The 26,436-nt window shown below is 39.9% G+C and overlaps 1 protein-coding gene across 2 annotated transcripts in view; it reads right to left on the bottom strand.

The window, feature by feature from the left end:
- Positions 1-26,436, bottom strand: part of LOC139723874 (cholinesterase-like) — a 114,637-nt gene that overhangs the window by 24,698 nt on the left and 63,503 nt on the right. For both annotated transcript variants that reach the window (XM_071635080.1, XM_071635081.1), the window contains exon 2: positions 11,378-11,651. The gene's annotated coding sequence lies outside the window, so the exon portion shown is untranslated. The remainder of the gene's footprint in view (positions 1-11,377; positions 11,652-26,436) is intronic.

Here is a 26,436-nt window from a genome sequence, read left to right as displayed (position 1 = left end):
TGCAACCCGTGAATTCCACTGTTATAAAGTATGTTATCTTCCTATATATTGCTCCAAGAGAGACAGAGAGAGAGAAAAAAAAATCGCCTTTAAATATTGTAACATAACAATCACTGTAGTGAGTGATGGCATCGTTTAGAATGCGTGAAAGTAATGAAAATAAATAGTTGAGATACAAACTGGATTCATTAAATAATATTTACTCAAACAAATACACAAACAATATACAAACAAACAAATAAAGTATTTTATCATCATTGCAAGCGCATTGCTGCCGCAACCCCAAGCCAGCTGTATGGTGATCGCTGGTATCAGTTACCCTTCATTTGCATAGATGCCTTTGACCCAATTTATGCCCGACCTTCTTGGAGACAGGAAGTGGCGGGGAGAAGATAAAGTAGGAGAAGAGCAGTGGCTGCCACTTGCCCCTGTTTGGGATGCTGACTTTACACCAGACACACTACTTAACACCATTTCACCGACACCGGATAGCACCGGCGTATACGCGAGCGAAAAGTTCGCATCACATCACTCAGTTTCATTTTTTCCCCCTTGAGAGTTGTCCAATTCAACCTCAGCTGATGTTACTATCCATTCCGTAAGAGATTCAGAAACCATTCAACTTTCCTACGCATTTACGTGTGTCCGCTAGAAGGCCGTTGCGTATCATCGTGACGCTTAATCTACAATGACGGTGTGGTGCGGTAAAGCCTGAAATCGCATGCTATGGCAAGTCAATTAAGGCGACCTTCCAAATGAAGGTTGTTGATTGTATGAAAAACGCCTTTTGGCACTGCCCTATATTTTCTAGGGGTGATGCTCGTTATTTCGAACGTTCGTTAATCCGAAAACGAAACAAGGCTCGTTATTCTGATGCACACAAATTCCTGGTGCCTATACATGTTCGTTAATTCGGAAAAAGAGTTCGTCTAATCTGAACATTGTGCCGTTATCCTAAAGATTTATTATTGTGCAGGTTCGTTAATCCGCAAATGAAAAGACGGTGCGTAGGCTTATACTAACGAACCTTCGGAATTACAAACCTTTTTCAGATTAACGAACCTTCAGATAATGAACATTTTCGGATTTAACAAACCTTCGGAATCACGGACTTTCGGAATAATGAACTGCAACCTTTTCTCTGGGGCCTTTACGACGCCTGACAGAGAAAATTATGTCAGTGCAAATTGTACGACCGTTGGAAAGCGTTGTGTAAAATGTTGCAGCTATACGACAACCGACAGCACGGAGTAACGGTTTAACACCATAAAAACCAAAACAAGCAAGCAAACAAACACACAAACAAACAAACAAACAAACTAACTAACTAACTAACAAACAAACAAATAATAATTGTCTAAAATTGTTATCCAGTGATGGACTTTCCAGGGGAAAAAAATAAGAGTGTGTTGACGAGGAACACTAAGCTGCTCAATATCCAGCGACGGAGAGATACTTCATGAATTCTCATCATGCTCGCCATCGAGTCAACCCGCATACTAAAGTTCTCAAATTCCCCGACATTTATATTGCTCCATAAAAAGATGCACGATAGGCGTCACCAGATATCACACAATATATCCGCGCGTTGTTCCTTGTTTAGGCTTACTTGGCATTATTTGGTCAGAGGCGCGAAGTGGGCCAAAAGAAACGCCACGACACTATAAAATTTGAAGTATCTAAAGATAACAAAGAAATAAATACATATGTCGTCGTTAACAATTTGATATTTGAACAATGATATCTGCACATATCATTATCCATCACATTATTGCTGCTCGTGTAGAAAAGCTTGTGAAAGGAAGTTTCATTTCAATTTTTCTGACTAGCCATAGGAGATAATGTGACAAACGAAAGTTCATCATTCTTTTTTCTTTTCCTTTTTTTTAAAAACATTTCTGCAGAGACAGCCATAAATATAAAATGAAATAAGGTTCTCTTTCTGGTTTCGTAATGAGAAAAATCATTCTCTTCATGGCTCGCTATCAAGAAGAATCTCAGGCGCCTATATATACATTGTATTAAAAAGTGTACACTGTCCACCAAAATCTTGCCCAAACGTCCACAAGAACTTTCCAGGCCTGCAACATATCTCTACGAAAATGACCGCACACATGTCATCGTATAGGCGAGGATTTGCAATGATTATTTCACAACTCTCGATCTATCCGCGCTCTTTAAAGAATTCGGTCAAAGCCAATCCTCCTGGCTAACAAGATGTCCTCTACATCTTATGTACACAGCGGTATGTGGATACCCGGGTCCCGTTACTGCCAGCGAGCGCGAACTTCCCGCTTATTTCCATACCACCAAACTCTCCACTTCCGCAGCTGGTGCGACGCTGGGGAATGTGTGGGTATGCATTATATGCATGACATGGCAGCTCTGTGTGTATCTACACACTACATACACACGCACGCACACACCCGCACACCCATACGCATACACACCGTTCCACTGCTTGCGGGATGATATTTTTTCTTTCTTTCTCCTCATAAAGGACAAGTTCACATTTATATGGATTGAGTGAATGCAGCAATACTCAATAGAAGACATCAGTGAAAGTTTGAGGAAAATCGGACAATCCGTTCAAAAGTTATGACTTTTTAAAGTTTCTGCGAAGTCACTGCTGGATGAGGAGACTAACTTACAGCTTGCGATGTCACATGCGTAGAACGATGTTTGGAAAATATAAAGATAATTTTTACAAAATTTTATAAACACACACACACACACACACACACACACACACACACACACACACACACACACACACACACACACACATTCCTCGACATGTCAAGCTGACATAATGTCAAGGGTAATATTATTTACCCCTGCCTTCTGAAAGAGGCAGTTCAATTGCTCTTTCATTATGCCAGAAAAGTGAAAAATATGTTGCATTTTCTTTATGTTTTCTTTATATCGTTCTGCACATGTGACATCACAAGCTGTATTAGTCTTCTCATCCAGCGACGGCAGCACTGAAACTTTAAAGATTCACAACTTTGAATGGATTGTCCGATTTTCCTCAAATTTTTACCAGTGTGTCCTATTAATATTGCTGCATGCTCTCTATTCACATGCATAATATGAAGGTGAACTTGTCCTTTATATCCTAGCTCTTTGTTAATTTGCTTCGTGGAATTAACTTTCAGAAAACACAGAATTTCTGCAGAGTACCGGGTGCAGGAAATGTGGGCAAATGCATAAAGTCATCCACAACGTGAGGCTGTATTAAAAGTATAGTCCACATCAAATGCGGTGGGAGGACCCGAACCACAGTGCCCTTCAACCACCAAAAGGGCCTCTCTTTTCCAATAACAGAATTATATTGAACATTAGTTTTATATGTATATATATATATATATATATATATATATATATATATATATATATTTGTGTGTGTGTGTGTGTGTGTGTGTGTGCGCGCGCGCGCGCGCTATTGGAAATAAAATCTCACTTGAATTTGAATTTGAAAAATTAATACACAATCCATCATTAAGAACTGATTGATACAACAATAATATTACACCAGGAATCAACTGTACGGGATTATTCGATTGTATTAAACGTACAAATTGAAAATCAATTAGATGAGAACATAAAATACCAGATGCTTTGACAAAAAACACAACACATCAGCCATTCCTCAAAAGCACGACAGTGCCATGGCAGTCGTCTGTCATACCACTCTCCTCTATCGGCGGCATCCCTTCCAAACTTCGATAACGTCTGCTCACTGTAAAAGTAGGTCGCCATTCAGTGAACCCGCCTTTCACAAGCCTCTGGTTTTTTCTTCCTCTTCTTCCTTCGCAGTCTACTTGTCATGAAAATGATAAAGGAAACATCGCACTTACATCCCCAGTAATGCAATGTTCCCGTATTGACTGAACCTGTTCGGCTGGGTTGGAGACCTCAACGCGAAAAGATTCGAATTTTGGAAACGATATAAGACACAAGGAAATCTTCTTCTCGGTCATTGCCCCAGTCCGGGAGATTTCCGTCCAGGCCTTATCCATATATAACTCTGTCGTCACTCCTTATTGCGAAAACCACTAAGCGGTATCAAATGCTAAGTGATCGTACGCAAGATGTGGCATCTTCAAGTATGGAATCAAAAGCATTCATTTATCTATTCTGGGAGGGGGAGAGATACAGGCTTACAGGTGAGGTAACCACGGAACATTTAGAACGTTTCGCCCATTTTGGACAAATCCATAATGGAACAGGTGGCGCAACCTTTTTTTTTCGGGGGGGGGGGGTTGGTTAAATCACTGTTTTATCCTATCTGGTTAAGTGGATACATGAGATAAGCTACAGACTCAAAGAGGAGGCATAGAGGAAGTATACGAACAGACCCAGTCCCACTTGAAGCAGTCATGATTCTGTGACGTCACTCCCGAAGATAAAGTCGCCATATCTAAACATGTGATCCACCCTTTTAACATTAATCTCGCGGGGCCCGGCCGGCTTGCACATCGTCTCGGGAGCGGAACGCGTATATCTCGAAAGCCGATAAGAGGAACAGAGAACTGTGCCGGGAACGCCGCCTCGTAACCTGTCGTGTTCCTCGTGTGACGTCAATATATATATTGCATCCAGTGTAAACACTGAACAGTCCTCCATATTCTGGGTTTTTGCAAATTGCTTTAAGGATCTTTACAGATGGAATACGGCAAATAGACTCAAAGGACAGAGACAGAGAGAGGGGGGGAAGAGGGAGAGATTGGGTATGGATGAACCAGGGCGATAGAGGGAGATAGACAAAGAGCGAGATATCAAAGCGAGAGAAAACTCGACAGAAATATACTTTTCAGATATGATTGCATCGTGAAAATGTCTTCCGGTAATTGATGGACTAAATAAGCGATCGCAGTCAGAGAGCCTAAGGGCCCATTTCACACAGGTCACAAAGTCACGGAGGACATGAACTACCAGGAAGATGCAAACAAGAAGGAGATGGAAAAATAAGATAGATCTGGCAAAATATATAACACAAATGATACGGCGTTTACGGAAAAGAGGTAGAAAAATGGTTTCAAGGGAAATTAAGGACGGAGAGACTGACAGAGAAAAAGTAAACAATATTGAAGAAAATGAACAAGAAGAACAGCAAAAAAATGACGCAGAAGAGAAAAGAATTGATGAAGGGAGGACTTTTAGAGTCCCAAAAGTTGAAGGGACAGCGTAGTTTTGGTCGAAATGGGGATTCAGATTTAAAATGTTTACAAGATGATTTGGAAACCACTTACATGGATATGAATTTTTGAGAGGAACTGGAAGTTTATGTAATGTAAATCATTTTTCAAATGGCTGAGATATTTAAAAAAAAAGAGGTTCTAATAAAAGGTGGGAACCGATTTTTATCAGGACCACTTAGTTTTACGTTGTTGTTTTTTTTTATATTTCAGCCATTTAAAACCAAATTTCGTCAAATAAACTTTTAATTCCTCTTAGAATTGTATGATCTTTGATATTTCGTGGAGTGGTTTCTAATTATCTCGCAAGAAGTTAAAGGGATGGTACAGTATTGATGGAGATGAGAATTGGGCTTTTAACTTTTTGCGAGATACCGAGAAAACACTTATGATATAGTACAGAGCATACCATTTTAAGAGGAATTCAAAGTTTATTTGATGAAAATCGGGTTTGGAATGACTGAAACATCCAAAAACAAAGTAAAACAAAGCGATCGTAATAAAGTGTGGGTCCCACACTTTATCAGAATCGCCCTTTTTTTGGATATCTGAGCCATTTCAAAACCAATTTTCATCAAATAAACGTTATTTCCATATAGAATTACATGCTCTTTCATATTTCATAAGAGGTTTCTCATTATCTCACCAAAAAATGTTAGAAACCTGAAATCAGGTCTCAAACAAAACTATAAAGCCTGAATCCGCATCTCAAACAAAACACAACCGTCCCTTTAATGCTCATGAAGACCATGCTGTATACTCGCCTTGGCTACTCTGTCTGACAAACTTTCTCCCCTCTGGAAGACCTCAATGTTTAACTTTACCATCATTTGCATTCTTGCCGGGGCAGCACTTATAGAGAAAGGGGCACCGCTCGCCACATGCCAGAGCATCAGGGCGAGTCGGCGATGGCGAGTAGGCCGATGACAGGCCGAGTTTGTTCTGCGTGTTAGTGTTACGCTTACATTGGCACGTAACACACCAGACAAATCTATCGTAGATTGCGAAGTGCCTTCTCGGAAAGGTTCCCCGACTACCACCTTACTTCGTATATGTCGTGGGACCTTCGTGCGTTTGTGACACGCTGACAATTTGATCTTATTTACTTACATCGAGTCTAATACGATGATAACACAAGATGTTGATATTAGTTCCCCGTCTGTATACATCTCTCTCTCCCTCTATCTCTCTTTTTCTCTCTAGCTTTCTCTCTATCTTCCTGCCCCCCCCCCCCCTCGCTCGATCTCTCTCTTAAACAAGAACAAACATGGCAAAGGCTAATGGCGGAGGTGGCAGCCGTGTTTTTGACGTAACATCGAAGTGCTTGTGTAAACTCTGCCCTCATCGAGCAAAGTTTGATATCAAGCCTAGATTTATAGCAAAACACTTGAGTAAAATTTAATATTTGGGTCCTTTCTAATCTTTTGGAATCTTTGAAGAGATGGAAGTGACATAGATATCAGTCCTAAACTTTCATTCACGGGTTTGGCCTTTCGCAAAATAAACTCACAAGAACATATTTTGGAAGAAGATTAAACACATTACTCGAGATAGAAGGGGAAAATTTACTAGCAGATATAATAATACAAATTTATACAATGGGTCATATAATATGTATAAAATTTCATTGCAAAAGCTAACCAGAAACTCATTATTGTATGAGATGGTGTTCAGTTCCCAGATGTAATCATGCATAGGTGCTTAGCAGGGGCGGATCCAGGAATTCCGTAAAGGGGAGGCGCCTTTGCAAAATTAAAGGGGGTACACTCCGCACCCTCCCCCCATTTTTTCTCTTTATTCCTTTTGTTTTAACAAAAAAATAAAGATCCACCACTGCTTAGTTCTGCCTCCTGTGTGATAGGGGCTGCCCCTCCAAATTTATCCATGGATTTAGTATAAGCATGGTCCATGGTATAAGAGAGACTTGTGAAACACTCCGTGAGCAATCGTGAAAGATAAAGGAAAAAATACGAAAATCCGCTCAAAGTTATTGACTATTCAACATATGTTTAAGATTTGGTAATTCCATGAGCTGTCTTTCGTACGTGAGAATTATTGCAAATTCTTGATATCACAGAAACAGAATCATGAAAAAAAGAAGAACTACCAAAAGAACTTTGCAGGTTTTTTTTTTTTTTTTTTACTGAATGTATGATTATTGCCAACCATGTTAACCATAGCAATCGATGGAGTGTCTCATGAATAGCACTGATACTGTCGTCATCACAATGAAATCATTTCGTGCTGATTTCATTGCCATTTTTTTTTTTACTTGTAGCACTAACATCTCTCACGAACAGACAAAAAAAAAAACCTTGTGAGAGTACAGAAGGGCACAGTAGGGGAACCTGACATAAACAGACCAGGTGTTATAAAGACAAGTCAGAAAAAGACAGAAAGAAAGAAAGAACGACAGAAATGATACACCAAAAACCTTGACCCTCCGACAGATTTTTGATGGCCGACCAAGCCTGGTCATCAACGCCCGTTTTGCGGTAACCTGTCAAGGTAGGGTTCTTTTTTGTTTGTTTAATTAAACAGTATCTTTATTGACAGGAACACATGGTCACCACTACGTCCCGATCCCAGGCACGCGTTAAACTCCACATGACCCTTTGACCTAACCTTATCATTAGCAGAGGAAATAAACAATTACTTGTAAATAGCAAACACGAGTCCAACACAATTATGATAGACGTCACTCACAAGCAACTCAAACACATTGATAAAGGAGGCCACATGGCCAGGTGCACAAACAATGAAGAGAAAGTGCATTTGGGTAGACATTCTGAACCAGTTGCCTTCGAGATTATGAAATTCCTCGTTAATGACTTTGATTGTAACATAGCAGTCTCATCGCAGACGATGAAGGCAATATAGATTATAGCAGGGAGGTGAGAGGAAACTTTACTCATATATAACAACATAACAAAGTTTGAAGAAAGTACTTCACATTTTCATTTCTCATGAACACTTCCAATCACCTTACTGCCTCTCTCTATTCCCCTGTGTGTGTGTGTGTGTGTGTCTGCCTCTCTATCCATCCATCTATCTATTTATCTATCTATCTATCCATCTATCTACCTATCTATCTATCTATCTATCTATCTATCTTTCTATCTATCTATCTATCTATCTATCTATCTATCTATCTATATATCTATCTATCCAGCTCTTTACACATTCCATCTAGTGGCATGTATGTATACTCGTACGTAATTATATATAATTATATATAGTATATATAATATATTGACCTTGACCATTTTCTTCACAACACACACACACACACACACACACACACACACAATCACACATACACACGCATATATACGTATATAATGTCCAAATTGTGTGAAATGAAACGTCTTTACTTTGATTATTTTGGCCATGGCTCTGTGGTTTGTTTCAAGGAGCCTAAAAGGTGCAAAAAGTAGGCCCACAAAGCGAGCTTAGGAATCACGTAGTCCACGCTCATCATGTATCACCGTATTGAAAGCCGGTCAGGGCATCCATGACTAACTCGTTTGTTCGTTTGTTTTTTTTTTTTTGTTTTTTTTTGTTTTTTTTTTCGTTTCAGCCTTCATTCGAGAAATATCAATATAGACGCGGTAAATTGGATTTTGATAGAATCACAAACCTCTCAAGCAGATTCTAGATCATATACCATACACGATGCAGAGTAAACGATATAATTCTGTTTCATTGTCTGTAGAGATAACAACTGCGCAATATATTACGATTTGCAAAGTCATATCCCTCTCCTTCCATTGTCTATTGCTCTTTCTCTCTCTCTATTTCTCCCTCCCTCTCTTTTATTTCTTTCTTTCTTTCTGTTTTCTGTGAAGGAGATTATTTTGACGGGAAAAAACCCTATTTCATGCACAAGCAAATGACGATGTGCCTCTATGTTTGCCCGGTCATTTTACTGAATGACCTATTCCCGTTTAAGCATAACATATAATGCTGCCAGAATTTGGAAGATGGAAACTACGAAGAATACATTTCCGAATTTGCGCTTTACCCTAGGGACAGGCATGAAGGAGTTGTTTCATTGTTGATATCTTCGCGATTTTCGTTTGCTTATAGCTTGCCAATAGAATACAGCAACAACTCGTCCATTCAGTAAAGAGACGTTGTTCATGATTGTCCTAATAGTCTTTGAACTGAATAGACTAAGAAATGGTTCTGCAAGTCGTTAAAAAAAGACAGGAAAAAAGGGGAATGAAAGAAGATGAAGAAGAATAAAAAGTGGGAAATTCACTTATCGTGTAAATGTGTTCGGACCAACTAGATTTGCACAATGGAGAACCTTGTGAATGGCATTTAATTGAGAACTCTGACGTCATAGCCAGGTGGCTACCTGGCGGTAATTGCAGAAATGGCGGGAGCGACCACATGGCAAAACACGGGAGCTCTCCCGAAAGCAGACATCATTACTGGCATACGAGGGTGGCTCGAATCTTGCTACGGGAGAGAAATGCGAGTGCTTCTATCTGTTTGTAACAAAATTTTGCCACGAGAATCGAACATGTTTCTTGAACGTTCCTTTTTATCAAATTGAGTCATGAGAGCTAGATCATTCATGTACCTGTGATTACGGAGTATACATTTATTGCGTTTATTTTCACAATCTTTTTGGGGAAATTTTGGGAGCTAATGGCATAGACTTTAGTCTCTTTCTCGCTTTTAATCCGTACACGTTAGTTGGTCTGTGCTAAAATATGGCACATGCGAGCATGACACGAAATTCTGAATCTCTACGCTATACCAGTATTCGGGGCAGTAAATGAGGGTTTCCACATTTTATGAAGAGGGGGGCAAGGCAAGTATGGGAGGGACCTGGGTATTGCCAATTTCCTACTTCCTGCCGTTGTGATACTCTGCCAACAGCATGTGTGAACAGTGCGTCCAGTATCTGACACAGCAGGGGGACACCCCTCCTCCCCCCCCCCCCCCTTCTTAGAGTCATTGTCATTGCGCCTGTTAGGAAACATCTCACGTAAAGGTAGTCGTGCATATTACGATCATCGCCCTCTCCGCTGTGGATGTAACCACAACAATAATTCACCAAGACAGCTAGTTGCCAAGGTTTCTTTGCTCCTGAAGCGAGTCTGAAGGCAGGCTTTACTCAGCTCCAGGAGGGAGGTTGGTGAGCTAAACACGCGACCGCTGCAAAGAAAAAGTGACTCACAGAATGATATCAACGTAAAACGACACACAGACGACTTCGCTAGCTCCTACTATGCCTCAGAGCCAATATCCGCGCTTGCAAAAAGTTGTTGAAAAGATAAAATCCTATGACACAGTAAACAGATATGGATAATCACATCAATTGAAGAAATACAGGCCATTGCCTATAGTTTGTACATTTCAAATGCTCGAGCTATACACTGTATTCGAGCTTTGCACGAAGCACCAGTCACGAAAACTATAATTGGCTTGAATCAAAATCGGTCAGGAGTACTAATTTTGGTGTTCCAACGCAATCTTGTGCATTATTAAACAATGGACAGTTGATGGTTTGGATAGGGCGCAAAAATCAACGCAGTGCGTGTAGAAACACCATAATGAAGAAAACACTTGATATGTTGCTGTTAGCATTTGCCCCCGAAAGTTTGCTATACAAGTAAAACATCACAGCTATTATAGCTACCTTCTTCGACATGATTGTATACCTGTAGTATACGCACGTATTTTTCGTCTGTTTGTTTGGTTGTTTGCCTGTTTGTTGTTGAATTAATCAGTTTGGTAAGGTATCGCTTTCAGTGCAGCAAGGAAGAGTTTAAAGCTTGTTCATCAAAGCAATAGTTGAAAGGTGGGTCTCCTCTTATCAAATATAAATCAATAAAAAAAAGTGGTCATTTATATCCGAAAAAAAAGCTTTCGAATTCCGAAAACGACACTCGGCTCTTAATTCTACTAGCTGCGATCAGTTTACACCTATAATACGTATAATATGGCAGGAAGGAGACGCTGCTGACACTATATTGCTGACATTTTATCAGGCTGTATTCTAAAGAAGTTTGTCTTCTGCCGGCTGTTTGAGACTTCAAGTAAAACAACAATTGCCTTTTGGAGTAACAACAAAACGGCATGGACATGAAACATTATGACAGCGAGATTGTCATGGCTATAAGATACGGTGATATTTCGTAGAAACGGAATCTACTCACCACAAAATTAATCGCCTGAAGACGGCTTGATGGTGCTGAGTGGACACTAGCCAGCGACTGGTCGGTGTGTTGACATCAGGTGTAGATGATACGCCAGGGGCGAATCGAAACTGGATGAGGGTCCCGGCGCACTATTCCTACGGCCGTAATCCACACGACTTTTGCTGCTTCATGGAATGGCTTCCTGATATCGTCCTCTGCTTACTCGCCCGGTAGTCTCAAAACGAGGTCGCGACTTTAGCGTCGAGCAAGGAGCACGGAGACGCGAAGTGCCCTGCAATTTCAACAAACGAAGGACAGATTTGTGATAAAGCTCATGAATCATGTTGACCGGGGTGAATACGTTCAAGAAGGGTTAATCAAGCTCTCTATCGCGTGATATAAACGTTTGATGATATCTTCAAACCAAGCTTACTTTGAACCAGAAAGATGAAATTGGGTTAGGTATTCCATGTCAACAGTCACAGCCAATAATCCGACTAGAAAATTGCCTCGGCTGGCAGCTCCTTCTTCATTTCCTCAATCTCTTCTTCTTCTCCTCTAAACTCTCCACCCTCTCTCTCTCTCTCTCTCTCTGACTGTCTGTCCCTCTCTCTTTCTCTCTCTCATTTTTTTTTCTATCCATCTCTATCTCTTCCAGCATTGCAATTTGTACACATCTTGAAATGCATCCCGTTCTCTAGACAAATGTTTTCTATTATCATTTTTCTTCAAAAGATAGTTCTGCCTAATTGTCACTCCATCGAATTACGTCTCTATCTCCCCTCGTTTTCTTTTTCTGTTTTCTATTTCCCTCTCTCCTCTTCTCACTAGCACTGCGCTCCTATATTCCCTAAATCGCAGTGGTAGGGTTGTGGACGACAGACAGGGCCCCCGGGGGGCAGCCGGTGGGGGTACACTTGACGGCGTCTTTCAGCCCCTGCGACACCAGGGCAGGCGATCTTCGAGGAGAAACACAAGCCTGGAAATTGGAGAGATCGGGAGAGGGAGGTCCCCTGCAATTCCGGGAATTTGCCTGATCGTCTGTCTTCCTCAAGACATGCACTTTTCCCGCCACTTTTCCCCTTTCCTCCACCCCTATTACTGGATTGCCCTATTAGTCCAGGTGGATGAACTGCGACCCGAATTGGTCTCAGTTCGCTTTCATGCAGTGCGCGCACCGTCCCGTGCCACCACCTTGCAGGTACAGTATACCTATATAGTGCGCGCCCGTCTGAGAGTTTCAAAAAAACCGTCGGGGAAATAATTCGCATTTGAGCAAGGTAGTGTCAGATTGTCACCTCGCTACCAACAACGACGACGACGACGACGACAACAACAACAACAATATCACCATTATCATCATCATCATAAAAAAAACGACAAGAACATCAAGAGCAACATCATTATCATTATCATTATCATCAACAACAACAACAACAAAAACAACGACAAGAACAACAAAACTCGATATTTATGAACAATATCGATATCGTAAAGACTTGACGAGAGATTTCAAGTCTGGCGGCACTGAACCAGATTTTTATCTTCGGGGTACTAGTAAACGTACAACCAATTTATTCATGTAGTTTTACAGAACTTGATTTTCTTGTCGAACAGCGTATACAATGAGAAGGTATTTTTCTGTCTTTCATCTTAGATTAAGCACTTAATTTGACCATAATGACCAGATTTCGTTTCAAAACAATGTAAGTGATGAAGAGAGTCATAATCAAATCATTATCAAGAGCCTGTGTTGTATTTGATTTCGTTGTTTTTCTTAGGCCATTGTCATATGAAAGTTGAGACATTTTGACAGTTACTGATAGTTTTATCATGGCGAGAATGCTTGAAACTGGGCAATGTGCAGTTGTGAAACCATGCCTGATATAATTACTTCCAAAGGCCCAGTATCGTGGTGGTACCATGGGGGTGGAAAGGCTGGCCCGGCTCGGATATATCCGAAAATCCCGAAAACGAAATGTGTAAAGCTTTATCACTGATCTCTATGTATTAAAGTACCAACACACACAGCCGAAGAATCTCTACTGGATTCGATCGTTACCGATGAGTGTACGCTTCGATGCACATTATACGCTCACGGGCTCTAATTGTGGTTTCTTTAAGGACAAGTTCACCTTCATAGACATGTGGGTTGAGTGAATGCAGGAATATTAGTACAACACATCATTGAGAGTTTGAGGAAAATTGGACAATCCGTTCAAAAGTTATGAATTCTTAAAGTTTCAGCTCAGTCACGGCTGGATGAGAAGACTACTAAAGCTTGTGATGTCACATGTGTACAACGATGTAGAGAAAGAGTAAAGAAAAATCAACATATTTTCACTTTTCTCGCATAACAAAAGAATACTCGACTGCTCTCTTTCAGAAGGCAGGGGAAATAATATTACCATTAACATACGTCAGTAACAAGTTGAAGAAACGTGCACTTTATTCAAAAAGTGAAATTTTGTGAAATTCTTTTTTCATTTTCCTTATATCGTTGTACGCATGTGACATCATACACTGTAGTAGTCTTTTTATCCAGCAGTGACTGCGCAGATACTTTAAAAATTCATAACTTTTGAATGGATTGTCCGATTTTCCCCCAAATTTTTAGTGATGTTTTCTACTAATATTGCTGCATTCACTCACTTTACATGTATATGAAGGTGAACTTGTCCTTTAATGTAGCCCGGTGGGCAGTGCACGAAGATGAATTCATGAATTCCCATGCTACCGGGTCATCACACCTCAGTAATGTCTTTTACAATACTATTAGGATCAATATGATGAGGGTAAGTATGTAAGAACAAGAAACGTATAACAAGGGAAGGAAATATCTTACGATGATATACGCGATATCAAAACCACCACAAATATTGTCTGCTTCAAGAGTATACAGACGGGGGCATTGACAAGATACGCTCTTCTTCCTCCACCGAACAGTGTTTTATTTTTAGCAGTGATGCTAGAACTGAAGGTGAATGCTAAAAGGCACTAGAGTGTTTTTGCAAACATTATTTGACCATAACTCATTCTCATAAGGAAATAAGTTGCATTCGTACATCTTCGTATGTTTATTTTCTCTGTGAAAGTGTTCTGCTTTTTTACAACCCCTGGCAGAAAGCTAAGAGAACAGTTATATGACCGACAGATATCTTCCCAGTTTCATACAAGAAGAGGCCCATCGATCCATTCCCAGTTTTGCTTTGTGTTTTAATGTTTACCACAATTGAAAATAGTAAGAGAAGCAGCATCTTTAGGCACTTATATTTATGGTAGTACAACGATTGACAGTGAAATTGAATAGGCATCTAAAATGGAAGCCACTGGTCATTGTTAGCAGTGACAGACCTCGATTTTCAAGTATTCCAAGAAATGGATTTACATTTGTCCTTTTACATCATACAAGCAACGCTAATCAGCTGATTAAAAAGTTATTATCATTATTCACCATCATCACATCAGGTCATCATATATCATATCATATATCATATCATATCATATCATAAAATTAAATCATACCTATCACAAATCCTAATATAATAAATTATCATGTCGGTATCATATCATATCATATCATATCTTCATCATGACTGTGTGTTACAACTTTGTCACTCTCATTGTGGAAACGATTAATAGCATATGAGTTTCACGAGTCTGATATCAGAATGATCAGGCAGCAATGTCGTCGACAACATTAAAGGAACTAATGATCTGGCGAATTTGTTTTAAAATGACATATTTTTGATACATGGAGCCCATAGTAATGTAATATGTGTTATAAATCAAGATTAGCTGATGAGAGTTATATGTGCGGGATAAGTAAGATTTATAAAAAAAACAACGACAAGCAAACAAACACACACACACACACACACACACACACACTTACACACACAATGACGTCTCCTTCCTTCTGCCGCAGAAAAGTTACTTGCTCTTTAATGTTCCCACCCCTTAGTTCACGAAGAAAAAAAAATATCCGATGGGAGATATCAGCGGAAGTCATGGCAAAAACAAACTGAACATAAACGCCATACGTTCCTACCAAGTGGAAGTTAGGTTCAATCAGTCGAATTACCGCCGTCTGGTCTTTACCCACATCATGTAGCGATTCAAGACACCAAATAAAATCAAAGGCAACTCTTGTCTCTCATGCACGTCACGTACATACACACATATACGCACTTTATACACACGCGCACACACACACACACACACACACATGTAGTTTACAAGACATACATTGCATGCATGATATCTACACATATACTCCGATAAGCACACACATAACACATAAATAAATCATACACACAAACATACACACACACACACACACACACACACACATATATATACATATATATATATATATATATATATATATACATGTATACCAAAATACATAAAGACATAATATACATGCATAAGCACATACTGTCACGCATAAATGCATACTTGCATGAATACATAATATACCAAAAGTTGACATCATGTACAGTATACCTTTAATAGAATGGCCTGGGAGCGATAGTACACACTGCAATATTATCCACGTATGCGTCCAACTTTGCCGTCCCTTTTCTTGTAAACATCTACAGGAATTTTCAGTTCACTGTCAGCGTGACTTCATCACTTTTTCTCCCCAAAGATCTGGTATTTTCTAGAGAGGAGAACACACCATTCATTCTTCCCGGGCGGTTAAAGGTGTACCTCGATGACAATCCAGCAGCGCTCGCAGTGTTGTACATTGATAGTTCGTTGCCTTGCTGCTGGTGTTTCACTCTGACGTTCAGCCGTGCGTAAACGCCAAGCAAAGCGCACACGGTTTCGACGACTCACGCGCGGACACGTCCGTGAGATGACGAACCGCGCAAATGCTTTTTAACTCGAAGGTTAGGATCTCTCGCGCAATATTCCTCGTCCAGTCCAGCGAGGCTATCACTGTGCCAGGGGCGCTGAGAGGGCAGCGTTTATGCGTAACGTTGACGTCATATCAAAACACACCCCGCAGTACAACTATCACTACTTGTATGCTGCTTCGTTTACAACTACTTCTATGACTATCACGACTGTTGCTGTAGCTATACTCCCACGATTACTACTGTCTACTTTACCAGTAGTTTGTTTATGGCTATCCGATGTTATTCATTTTATATAACAAATAGCGCACCCTGAACCTCTCATTAGGTAAATCATAAATTTGTCGTAAATAATCATCATCTGATATTTTACATTCAAGAACATTTATTACTCCACTGATGTAAGTCATAATCAGTGCAAAAAAAGTGCTTCGAAGCAGCCGATACCATCGTTACAGATTCCGCTACTGTTAGAACTATGACACTGCGCGTAATGGTCATGTCCCTGTCATCACTGTCTTCTCCAGACCAACATCATCATCATCATCATCATCATCATCATCATTATCATCATCATCATCATCGTCGTCGTCGTCGTCGTCATCGTGGTAGTAGGTTCCTGCGTCATGTCATGTATAGAGGACATCACACTTTGCTAGATTGAGAGCTTGTCCACCCTAATCTGCACTACATTCCTTGAAAGATGTCTGGAATTGAAATAGCCGTCGCGGGGGGCATCCGAAATGATATGGGCGGGGCATTATATTCGCCCCTTGGCGGTACAATGTACCAATATCCTTGGTACACTCTATCCATATAGACCTTTATTAACAGAAACTTAGAGACTGCTCATAGTGGTGCTAAAGGAATTAATAATGCTGAAGAACTACAAAGATGAAATATACATGTCCATTTTGGCAACAAAAAACAACAAAAGGGGAGATTATGTCTGTGATCGTGACAGAAACGCAGGGTAAACGTCCATGATTTATTTGTCATGAACAAGAAAGAAATATGGCACAACAGTCTGTAATTTTAAAGTCCTCGTGCCGAGTACTTCATGAGCGGGTAATCAATACCTGAATTCTCGTAGGGCATTGAAACGTTTCAGTTGAGAATTAGAGATTCCCCTTCTATCTTGCCCGTGAACTATGATCGTGTGTGTGTGTGTGTGTGTGTGTGTGGGTGTGTGGGTGTGTGTGTGTGTGTGTGTGCTTGAGTGTGTTTCTCATGGATAACATCTTTCACTCAATCCGATCATGGTATGGCTGCTCATGACTGGATGTATCATTACAGGGGCATTTTGTTTTCTGTTGGTATTTTGTATGAGAACTTTTATTGTTGCTGTTTTACTCGGCGAACCAAGACCAATGGCTCCAAACCTCTCCTCACTTCTCTGCGCTGCGAGCCTTGGAATCTCAGCTGCGATCGACCTATGCATTAGACTGTAGCGAACGATTCCAAACCAGCGTTCGCCTGTCCGCACTCACCAGCGTATCAAAGTTCGCGTCGCGGATTCCTTTCGGCCCGGCACGCCACGGATGTTTAGGAAGGCGATCAGAACTACGCATCGGTCTGCAGGACGGGTGACGAACTGATCGCGGAATAATTACGGCTATCATTAGACGTGATATATTGGGGTCCTCTAAATGACAAAAGTTCAAGTGTGGTAGAGCGCCTTGCCAAATCGCTGCTGTCTAGTTAGCCGTCTTATTTTTGGCAAGACAGATCCGATGAACTCGGGTGGGTATAGGAGGGAAAGGCATGCAGGTATTGGAATCAGACCCCCCCCCCCCTTGCAACATCTCCGCTGAATTCCAATCTCCTGTAACATTTGGTTGCAGTCCTTTAAATCCAACCAGACTTTCATTTACGATGATAATGGCACTATTATGTTCATCCATTATTTTGAAAGATACAGGGTGAGCTACCTCAGAACAGACCCACATACTTTTGGAATTGAAGATGAGAGATTATACAAAAGATAGATAACAAGGATACAAACTGAACTAGTAAAGGTGGCAAGTACCCATGTTGGGGTTTTTTTAATTGTGACTCCAAGGTTTAGGAAATAAATGCATTCTCTTAAAAGTTTATGGAGTTATATTTTTTCTTCTGTTTATGACATGGCAGTAGTAATTATATCGGAACGTGCGTGTTACCACGATCCGTGAGTCTTTCCAATCCTAGACTACGTTCTCATGTTTGACTCCCTCCCTTCCCCCCACACATCCCCACACCCCACCCTTCCCAATTTTCTTCTTTCCTGGCCGGGGCCCAACTCCAGACAGCTCCCCTCTTCTTCGACCAGCCATGGAGAAAAGTATGACGACAAGGGGCCGATGACGGGTGGAAAGACATCCGATAAGTGTACACGTCATTGTGGCGCTCCTGTCACAAATGGGCATTCAAGGACGCGCGAGAGACCGTGGCGCTATACTATACGAGATACCACTGATGAACATGCCTTAGTCGCGCACCGCAGCTTCGCAAAAATATGTCGATGCTATACCGAGGGAAGTGTAGAGGTTGAAAATGGGACTACCGCCGCTCATCATTTGAAGTATAAAGGGCAGGAATGCTAGTAAAGTATTGGCACAGACGGGGCTAACACCGGTGGAATGTAGACAGCAAGATGGAAATACGATTCTAATTGGGCTATGGCAAATATCTTTCTTAATTACCACTGAAAAGTCTTTAAGGACTTAAGCTAAAGTATGTGTTTTTGTTTGTTTGTATGATTGATTGTTTGCCATGCATTGCAAACTTTTTTTTTCGATAGTTACGCCATCATACGAAATACAATCATAGAACTGTTTCATTTTGATACAACGAGACTTGAGGAAATCAGATATAGGTTAAAGGGTGTGTACAGTTCTGGTTGAGGTGAGGATTTAGCTTTTAACGTTTTGCGAGATATTCAGAAACCACTCTATGAAATGTCAAAGAGCATGCAATTCTAAGGGGTATCAAAAGTTTATTTGATGAAAATCGGTTTTGAAATGGCTGAGATATCCAAAAACAAGGTGAAACAAAGAGATCCTAATAAAAGGCGTGGCCTGTCGCCTCTTATTATTATCACTTTTGGGGATATTTCAGCCATTTGAAAACCAGTGTTCATCAAATAAACGTTGAATCCTTCATAAAATTACATGTTCTTTCATATTTCATAAGAGGTTTCTCATTATCTCACTTAGAAATGTTCAAAACATGAATCCCCACCTCTACCAGTATACTGTACAGTCCCTTTAACATGTTTCCTAAAACAAAGGTTTCTCTTTACCTCACCACTGTTCCTGAACAAAACTATGTAGATTTATTCTAGTTCGAAATCTGCAAGGGCTTATCTGCGGGGGAAAAGTGTTTCTGAAAATATGTAGTTGCTATCTTATTTTTTATTCTTTTTAAATTGTTTAAGGATTGAATCCTACATCGCGTTAATTGCATTTTGAAAAAAACTGCTTTAGAAAGTGAACATATTCTGTTAAAAGAAGTACTTCAAAATGTTGACCAATCTCTTTAAGGGCTGCATCCTAAGGAAAACATTCTATAAGTAAACTTTTGCAGTGGTTCCGACAAGGATGATGCAACGAATCTAAAACATACATGTATTGTAAGAAAGTTCTAAAAAACGTGTGTGCCCTAGAGTAAGGTCCATCATTGTTACGACGACAATTAGCTAAATATGCTTTTTGAGTGACTTAAGTAGAACGGATTTTATTTGCATCATATCACTGATAGTTATGGTACTTTTTTCTCTTATTTTCTCTCCCATAATGACTTTCTATTTAATTTTCTTTGCCCTTATCGCAAGCACTCTTTACTGAGTAATTTTCTTTACTTTTTTTATGCAGAATATTAATCTCTCCCCTGTACGCATCCCTACCTATGTCTGTTTATATGTAAGTCATTCTGTCTTTCTTTGTCTGTCTGTCTGTCTGTCTGTCTGCCTGTCTGTCGATCTCCTTTTCTATCTTGTATATACATGTATGTATATATATGCTACTAATTATTAAACCTTTCGGAACCCCGTCATACTCCTGGATGTGTCGACCCACGTGGGCCGCGGGTAGGCCCCTTGATTTGATGGGATGACATGGCGGCCGCTGATTGAAAGCGAAGGGTGTGACGTCATCCTGGATAGAGCACGTGTTTCTTGGGTCATCGCAGGGTGGATCCTATATACCCTGCGACCGACTCGCCAGTTATGCCTTGATGGCTGGGACTCGCATCCCATCAATCTCCGTCGAACTTTAAAGCAGCCGTCGCACACTTGGCACCATAAGCACTAAAGGACAACCTTTTAATCTTACGAGGAATCTCAATACGGCCGACTCAGTTTCTATACCCGTAACTGTCCCGATGTCACATTGGCGTCACGACTCGTAAAATCTAAAACCATCTCAGTCTTCTTCCTTTTTTTCACACGAGGAAAGAAACCTATGGGGAAGAGATAATCACTGTCCATCTTTATATCTTATTAATAACATGTCTCCGCCGTTCAGATGAGGAAAGCAAAAACGTGAATATGATTTTGCATCCAGATAAACACGAAGGGACACATCAACCTGTGCGCCTGTGCAGAACAACCGTATTAGTATGATTCCAATTAATAGTAGTGGTGGTGGGGGCTGTATAAGTCAGACTCGTGGCATACAAAACTAGACATAACAATTTTTAGGTCGCTTGATTAAAGCTTTTCGTCAGTGGTATGCATTTTCTTTGTTTACGAAATGATTGATACTCCACGATAACTATTTGCTTCAAGTCCACTCCACATCAGCATAATCTGACCAAGACCTTCTGTCTTCTCCTCAAAACCAAGGCTTAGACGTTGTGAAGAAAAGGTTACTATATAAACACAATAAGTTACCACAAATAAAATAGGGTAAACGAAGGCATCTGCAATGACAAAAAAATTCGTTCCCCTTCACTGCCCTTTCTGTAAATAGATTCTGTAACCGTCGCACATTCTTTAAACGTCAACTAGAGAGATAGAGAGAGAGAGAGAAAGAGGAATAAACTATTTAGGACAATAACAATATTCTTTCAATCAATTATTTATCTTGCGATACAAATAAAACATATATCTCTAACTGAAAGGAAAGAAAAGTCAGATATCCACTTCTCTGTGCCTTGTAAACTTCAACAAATACTTTAGGTATAGTGAAAGTATGCTTTATATTCCGATGACTCGTGAAGTTATACCAGAGAACGTTGATCGAAGAAAACGACTGGTAATTTTGCATAGTGGAAACCAAATCACTGCCAATTATTACGTGTGGAATGCCTTCATATGAAATGATTTAAGTCTAGAATTGCATCTGCGCTCGAGGATGTAAGGAGACGTAGTAAATATTTATTCGTGATGTGTGCGGCCGCAAGAGATATCGCACATGTCGTGGTTAAATTGAATCAAACGGCGAAGTTTCTTTACGCGGTTTAACGAGATAAATTTACCCTGTTACACGCCACTCCGGACCGAGCGCCCAGTCGCTGCGGGTCCGCTGCCTTCCCCCTGCTGCACAATCAGTTAACTGATAACGCCACGGATTGAGTTCGCGACATTTCCGCTAGTCGACAACGGACGAAAGATGGCGACGATTTCGTTGTTTCTTGTTTCTTGTTCTTGTTTTCAGGCAAGACTTTCTGACAGATTGCGTGTGTCTAGCTTTACAACAGCCAAACCTGGTTTTGACACGGGCGAGCACGTGGCAGCGTGTCATGCTATTCTCGTCAAAGCTGACCTTTTGTAAGTGGTATTAGTAATCACTTCGGCTAGGGAACCCCAATCACTTGTGTGCACTCACACACGTACACACAGACACACAGACACACACGCACTCACAAACATACACACACTCTCTCTCACACGCACATTCTGACACGCATTGATCACACACATACTGTCACGCACACACCACACACACACGCACACACATTCATACACAAACACTGACATACTAGTATGTTCGCCACATACACACAGTCATACACAAACACACACAAATACATGTAAACACACAATATCATATACAAACACACCAACACAAGAAAAACTACAACGCCCCTAAAGAATCCGAATGTTGGTCACACTTTACTCAAACAAACACATACTGCATCACATGAACGTCACAACAGTTGCTGGTAACACATTATCTTATACATTCCATACGTACAGACATACATGCACACACAAACGCGCATTTACACAAATATCCGCACACACACACACATTTAGGACTACATCTCTAATACATCCCTAGCCAACTCAGCCTGTGCTTCAGAACACATGACCACTGATGTCAAGAAAAGTTTAGACGTGATATGGCATGAGGCGCCAAAATAGGACTCTTTGTCAAAAGCAGAGTACATTGTATAATCTAAAGTCATTTCCTATCTGCACTGAAGAGAAAGATATCCTCAGACATTTTTTTTTTCTAAACATGCGGTTATTATTGATGATTTCCCACTCGTAGATTGTCCTCATACCTAAAATGAAATGCATGGGTGTTATAAAATATCAGAAAACAATAATAACGCTCTCAAAGTTTAAGAAACTCTGTAAGGCAATACAAACCAATGCACACACATCACATACACACGCACCAGAACGAAGTCATACAGGCACTATACTCACTATCCGCGCTCTGACGAGAATCGGTGTGCCGCCATACAAGAACTAGAGGCGAAGTGCAGTTTCAACGAAGTACCCGTACTCTGTGCCGCCGATCGGTGACTTTTTTTAAAAAACAAAACATAGCTCTTATCAATTAAATCAAGAAATGATTACAATTACCAGCTGAAATATGCAATGGGACTAAGCTCGAGATCGTCATTCATAAAAAAGGCCTATATAATTATATTAAAAAAATCAATCCGCAAATGTCAAACATTAGAACATACAAGACGTTGATAGATATAGCAGTGGGCGTGAGGAGGGTTCGGGAAGACCACGAATGAGAACCTGAGTGGGCTAAAGACCAGCCACCCGACATACCATGGTACTGATACCATCGACTGAAACTAATCCACCGATCTAAATTAAGTTCTCCCATATCACGTCATACCTATCGGTCTTCGATAGCTCGTTAAAGTCACACAACGGAGAGAAGAAAAAAAGATAGAAATCGAAAAAGATGTACTTATCATCAGTAAGAGTTCTTATGCGAGCATAACGCTTTTCTGGGGCAGTTTAAACGACAACAAAAGCAAGAAAAACTCTCTTCTCTTATAGGCTTGTAAAACATGGTAGATGTACGATGAAATTAAAAAAGATACTCAGCTGCGGTGAGTACTATGTAAGTAGGCACAATCGTTTTATGAATGAATAGATTAGATTAGATATCGGTGCAAAATAGTGCATATAAAACACACACACACACCACACACCCATACACACATAATTATACTAAAAGAAATTACTATAAACATCTTCATGTCAGATGAGAGGATCCATATGAATGTCCCATCGAGATGTTTCTATTTATGTTCTATCAAGGAAAAACGATTTTAACAACTTTGCGAATTTTAGATGTTTCGAAAGAAAGGTCCTCCTCAAGCATGCATTATATATAGTTCATTAAATAAACTCTGTGCAAACTGAGAGGCCATTCGACTAAAAAAAGGCAAATTCCCTTCTTGCAACGTTATACATGTCATCCCTCCCCCTCACCCCCACCCACCCCCCCCCCCCTTAAAAAAAAGAGATTCCGAGCTGCTGAAAAAAGAAAGAGACATCATGCGACCATGGCACAATCATAATATTTCTACGGATGTTAATATCGTGTCTTTTGTGCTTAACAATAAAATACCAATTAGAGTGTATGTGAAATTGACAGATATTGGCTATAGTTTGAAAAATCCCATTTCTGTATCTACGATCATCTCTTGGGCGTTAGTTTCATTTCTTAAAGTCGATTGGGTCTTGGACGCAGGTGACGTCAGAGTCACGTGACACAGGCAGCTCATTGTGGAGCTTCTACAGGACTTCATGCTTAGTAACCATGGTAACTCACTGATGATTAATAATCCAATCTCATATCGTGTGTCGTGTGTGTGTTTTTTTTTTCATAACTCATAACGACTCCTATCTCGTGGATAGACCTTTAACTATCACGCATGAGTATAAACTTGGCCCAAGGCTTACGTTGAGTTATTCGGGGCAGGCAGCGGGTTGCCTAAAGCATGCAACAGAGTGAGCTCTTACGGGTGACCTCTGGCTGACCGCCTGACGAAATTAAGTGTAATTGCGCCCTCCTGCTTTTATTACTGTTCATGTATATCTCCGAGAATTTGCCAGCTCCACGGTTACGTATTAGAAAACTACCACTAAATGCACATCAGCACAGCAGCGTTACAAACGCCACACTCTACACTAAAGGTATGTGTTGTCTTGGGCGACAGGCGAAAGTATAAATACGTCGTTGACAGGGCAGACTAGGGTGTTAGCTCGATAGAAGCTAGAGGTCATAATGAGTCATAGTGCTGTTTACCTAACCAATCTATTTTTTCCCCAATAGTTAGATAAAGTAGTCTATGTCCTCACAATAACATATCTGCACTACATCTTACATGTATTTCATTTCATTTCATTTCAGTCATTCATTTAAGCACGGCAACATACTTCAGTCCGAAGACTGTTCTTCCGCAGGTCCGTGCGGATAAAATACAACATAAATATAAAGAAATGAAAAACAAAACTCATAGATAAAAAACAACAAAACATAGAAAACAGAAAAACATGGTGATGGAACTACGGCACACATCTCGACAGAAACAAACATGATTAATAAAAGATAACCATGTAGGTGCGCCTACAATTACTACACAAGTATAAACACGCTCAAAATAGCACACGCATACCGACACCTATACACGAAAGAAGAAATAGCTAGAAAGGCAGATAGATATCGATAGGTAGATAAACAGATAGATAGATAAGTTAATAATCATATATATATATACATATATATATATTATATATATATATATATATACATCATTATACATACATATGTTTATAATGTACAATAGAAAGAGAGATAAAGAGAAAGATACAGTGTATATGAGTGCGTCCATGGATAAATGGATAGTTAGATAGAGATATAGAGATAGATTGTTTTTTATGACCAGCTGGTGTCTATCAATGTTATCATTTAATTGCTAGAAAACTACTGCATAATTCCAGCTATTTTTATCATGATTTTTTTTTGTAATTGTTCTAATATTATTTACTAAATCACTTAATTTTGTTTTGATTAAACTTGTATTAAGTCATCACTTTGCCTTTTCTTTTTTTTTGGGGGGGGGGATATGGGGGATGTAAATTAAGAGCATTATATTTTTGCTGACGTACCATTCTATTCTGTGTAACCGTTTTGTTTTTGTGCGATTTGTAATCATTTAATGATTGTTGTAAATGTTGTAATTGATTTTAATTTGTTCTAATAAAAACAAAATAAAAAAAGAGATAGATAGGTAAATAGATAGATAGAAAGATAGATAAAAAGTTAGTCAAACAGTAATAGCATGTGTGTACACAAATCATTGCATTTTACAAAATGACCATCGGTAAATTAACACACTTCAAACCTTTTTTTTACCCTTGTTCTTGTTTTTGAAACTTTCCTCCCTAGCTCTCAAATAGCTCTACCTCTTTATCACGCTCCTTCAACTGCATATACAACATACAATATGACACTCGAGCTGCGTGTATATATAACCGAGGCATTAACATTATCCTTTGTCCGCTGATTGTGAAAGGCGGACTTCGGCGGCTATTTTTGTAAGCAAAACCAAAATGGTTCATTATGATGTCATTACAAAATGTCGTTTTTACCACGTCATAATGGAGTAAGGGACAGAGTGCCGGGCAGTACAAAGTCAATTTGCTGAGGTAGCTTAAACAAGATGCGACACAAACAGACATAAAAGGGAGAGTGAAAGAGAGATAGAGAACGCCAGACGTATATAGAATAGAAAAGAATAGAATAAGATGATATAAACATATAGTAAAATAGAATATATAGAGAAAGCTAAAGAGAGAGAGAGAGAGAGAGAAAAGAGATGGACTGACAGATAGTAAAGAGGGAGAGGGATAGGGAAGGAAAGAGAGAGAGAGAGAAGAAGAATTTCATTATTTCACAAAGGTCGAAACGTGAATGGTATATAGAATTAATCGCACATTCTGGACAATTTGATTACACAGAA

This window comes from Diadema antillarum, unplaced genomic scaffold, assembly GCF_040938485.1.
Source record: "Diadema antillarum isolate AM-2024a unplaced genomic scaffold, OU_Dant_1.0 scf00000201, whole genome shotgun sequence".
In the NCBI taxonomy this organism is placed as follows: Eukaryota; Metazoa; Echinodermata; class Echinoidea; order Diadematoida; family Diadematidae; genus Diadema; species Diadema antillarum.
Note: the sequence above shows the minus strand (reverse complement) of the source record. Positions and strands in the feature narration are given on the sequence as shown.